The sequence below is a fragment of the Acomys minous genome (assembly GCF_964271855.1).
Source record: "Acomys minous genome assembly, chromosome: 14".
Classification (NCBI taxonomy): Eukaryota; Metazoa; Chordata; class Mammalia; order Rodentia; family Muridae; genus Acomys; species Acomys minous.
Window position 1 is genome coordinate 55,880,811 of NC_140496.1, and position 3,949 is coordinate 55,884,759.

The 3,949-nt window shown below is 44.9% G+C and overlaps 1 pseudogene across 1 annotated transcript; it reads right to left on the reverse strand.

The window, feature by feature from the left end:
• Positions 1–824: 824 nt before the first annotated feature.
• On the reverse strand, positions 825–1,703 carry LOC311582280 (AKT-interacting protein-like; annotated as a pseudogene). Its single transcript has one exon. The product of its transcript is annotated as an AKT-interacting protein-like (transcript).
• Positions 1,704–3,949: the final 2,246 nt, after the last annotated feature.

Genomic DNA, 3,949 nt, shown 5'->3' on the forward strand with positions numbered 1-3,949 from the left:
CTGGCAACAACCAAACCCCTCCATAAAATGGTTTGATTTCTAAGTGGATAAACATCACCTGTTCTCTCACAAGTCTGTTCCACATCTCATGCTTGGGATCAAAACAAAAACATAGTTATATCCACTACATATCCCCCTTTCTATTAAAAAATAATAAAGTATACACAATAAAAATAATTATGAGAATTATACAGTAAAAGTCACATTTACCAGGACGGGTCCATTTGTATCTGACAATCTTGGAGAAATTATTGGTTTATTTCATCTCTAACAAACCAGTCACTCACTATTTAAATACTTGACTTCATTAGAAACCGTTTGAACACTGTTTTTTCTTTTTCCTGCCATAAAAATACAGTTATTTGCCTCAAAAACCTTATGAACAAGCATCCTGGTTCTGCCTGCTTTCCTAATGTTTCTGAGATAGACGGTTACAGCACGTCAGCAGGCAAAGGCCAGAAAGCCAGCCTTCTACTTGAAAGTGCTGCGCTCTGGAGTGTTCTACACTCTTCTCCGTGGCCTAACAACATACATACAGCTGAAGCCAGCGACGGCAACCCAGTCCACAGTACTCGGTTCTCTCTGCTCCGTTAGTTTACGTAAACACAACTTACCTCTGCTATATTCAGAAAAACACTTAAGCCTCAAGGCCCCCAATAATTGGAGTACTGTGCTAGATCCAGCCTGACACTTCAGACAGAAGTAGCGCATTACTCACTGAGGGCTCCGTAACCTGCTGTTAGAACCCAGGCGTACAAACGCTGAGCCGGTCACTGTTCCCGTGGTTCAGGCGGCCCTTAGTTATTAGTCAGCTCTACCTAGGCCAGAGTCTGGCGGGATCTCTTAGGTTGCTACTGCTCTCTCTTCTTTAGTGAAAAGTTGTACTGAGCCAGGCTGTATCCATGACAGGCCAGCAACACGAACACTTTTATTGTCAGCGTCTTCTCTCTGCCCTCCTCACGTGCAGAAGCTAATTGCATAAGGATCTTCTATCTTTGGATGGTCAAACAGAGCAATATGTGCTTTAAGACTGTCAACCGCTTTACTTTTAAAAAGCTGAGTGTCTTTTTCCTGCAGCACTGCGGCCTCTGGGTTTAGGGGGCTGCTTGTGTCGATCTCGTAGAACGCTTGCCTTGCACACATTAACACCTGCCATAGGTGATTATGACCCTGCCTCCACTTCGCAAATGCTCTCTCTTCACGTCCAGTTCGCCTGAGGCGGGATCAACCACCAGGTAAAAGACGGGCATATCAAACAGCAGGCGTGGGCAGTCGCCATCTGGATAGCAATCAGGAATATACGCCATAAACTTGAATGTGTCATTTCATACAGCCCGTGCCGTATAAAATATGACTCCGAACCACACTAATAAATAACCACACACAAACCGCACAATAACACGGCTGTTCATAGACAAGGCTCCCGGAAGCTCCTGCTTTGCTACCAACCTAAATTCTGCAGGAATTGGCAGCAGGGTCCCTAAGAAGCTTGGGCGCCATTTGTTGACTGTGTTCCTGGGGCAGGAGATATAGGTTGGGTTTTCGGGCAGAGCGTTTTCGGGAATAGAAGGCGGCTGGGGTTTTTTGGTTTTTGTTTGTTTGTTTGGTGCAGTTCGTGGAGGACTGGCTTCCACGTCCTCTGCTAATGTCTTCTCTTCATCTTCAGCCCGTTTACACACAGACATGCTCCACAAAGGGTTCATAACGCGCACTGCAGAGAGCTTCAGTGCCCTGTCACCATCAAGCTCTTCTGACCGCAGCCCTTCTCGCTGCCGGGCAGCCGAGCACCACCTCAGCCCGACAGCATCTTGGGCCACATTGCAGCCCGGCCCCTGCCACCAATTTTATTAATTTTTAAAAAACAGATTTTGGCTTGGATTTTCCACTATTAGACTGACTTCTGCTCCTTAGGGCTTGTTTTGTTCTAGTTCCTTTGGATTCCAGCTGCTTGTCTAGGTTAGAAAAATAAGATGGTTGTTTTTAAAACTCCCTTCTCCAGCCCTGATCAGCCTGCCAGCCTCACTATGCAATATTTTTATTGGCCTTATACTTAAAACATTTTCTAGGTTTTTTTTTTCTTTTTTGTCTTTTCTACTTTGACTCATGTTACTTAACAGGAAATTATTTAAATTTCAAATATTTGGTTATTTCACATATGTCTTACAGTTATGAATTCTAATATACTTTTATGGTCAACAAACACTTAGTAATTAAACATTTTATTGAGAATTATTTTATGGCACACCAACGTGGTCTATCTTGATGACTACTCTGTATGTGTTTGAAGAATGAATGTGCAGGTCCAAACCTTAGGGTTTTTTTTCTCTTTTCTTTTTTTTTAATATTTAATTAATTTATTCAGATTATAACTCAATTGTTATCTCATCACTTGTATCCTCCCATTCCTCCCTCCCTCCTGCTTTTACCCTGTTCCCCTCCCCTAGGTCTATGACTGAGGGGGATCTCCTCCCCCTCTTTATGGTCATAGACTATCAAGTCTCATCTTGGTAGCTTGCTTATTCTTTCTTTGAATGCCACCAGGCTTCCCCACAAAGGAGAGGTTGTCAAATATGTGGCACCCGAGTTCATGTCAGAGTCAGTCCCCGCTCTCCACATAATTGTGGTGAATGTCCTGTCCATTGGGTAGATCAGGGTAGGGGTTAGATGTTTACTACTTGTGTTGTCCTTAAGGTTTTTTTTTTTCTAGTTAGCTTAATTCATTACGCCGTCAAGTTTACGAACTGATTTTGTTCTGGTGGAGTTGTGCAGACTGGCCTATGCTTTGGTAGAATGATCAATGGAGAAGTTCACAATATTTCTCAGGTCCCTCTAATTGGCTAGGACCCAGTCACAAGCCAGCTGTCCTGTGGAACTTGCCAGTGTCGCTTCTGGGCTGTAGTAGGGCTGGTCTAGAGATGGTCCCTCCCTTGGTATCCACCCTCTGCTCAATCTGCTGGCCTTTCTCCTAATCAGGTGCAGCCCAGTCCTTGGTTACGCACAAAGACCCTTACAAGGACTTCTGGGGCCACCCCACGACACAGCTCTTTGCTATTGGGATCTTCCCTCGACAATGCAGTGTTTCAGGGGTCTTGAGCTCAAATTCCTCCATCCTTGCTTAGGTGGGACTGCTGAACTCAATTTGAACTACTGCTCATTGGAATGAGATTCTGAGAAGGGAATCTGGCCAGCTCAAGCCCTTTCCCGCCCCCCCCCCATTCCCTCTGCCTTGCTAAACCTTTGGCTCACATTCCTAAAGCTAGCCCCCAACGTCTGTTCCCTTATTTGGCCACTTCCTTAACCTGAGGCTGACTACCAAGGTCCAGCTATCAAAGTATTGACGTCCAGCAATTAAATTCGGCTTACCTGATTAATGTGCCCAATCAAAATTAAACACACACACACACCTAACACGGGAAATTCCCATTTTACCTTATAAACCACAGCTCACCCATGGACCATGTCTGTCTCTTTATCTAGAGGTAGTCCTTTGTCTCGCTGTGGGACAAATAGCCCTTACCTGTCTCCCTTGTCCCTTTCCTCCCTTCTCCCTTATCCTCTGTCTCCTGCCTTTGTCCCTTATCCCGAAATCTCCTTTGTGCTGGGGACTTGGTCTGGGGGTCCTGAGCTGATACACCGTTCCCAGGAAAGAACTAGGACAGGCGGTGGTGGGGTTCCCTCATAACCTCTCTGTCGCTAGAAAACTGAAGCCGTGTAGAGTTTTCCTCCATCATCTGAAGATGTTATAATTGCTCATGGAAGCAGGATTAGCTTGATATTATTTATTCTGAAAAACAGAAGTCTGTCACCCTTTTTTTTTTACTTGAAGTAGGGTTTTGGGGGGCACTTGTATTAGTTTTCATTACATGTAGGTATGCGTGTCTGCATGTTAGTATGTGCACGTGAATGAACGTGCCCTTGTAGGACAGAGGGATCAGTTTCCTGGAGCTGG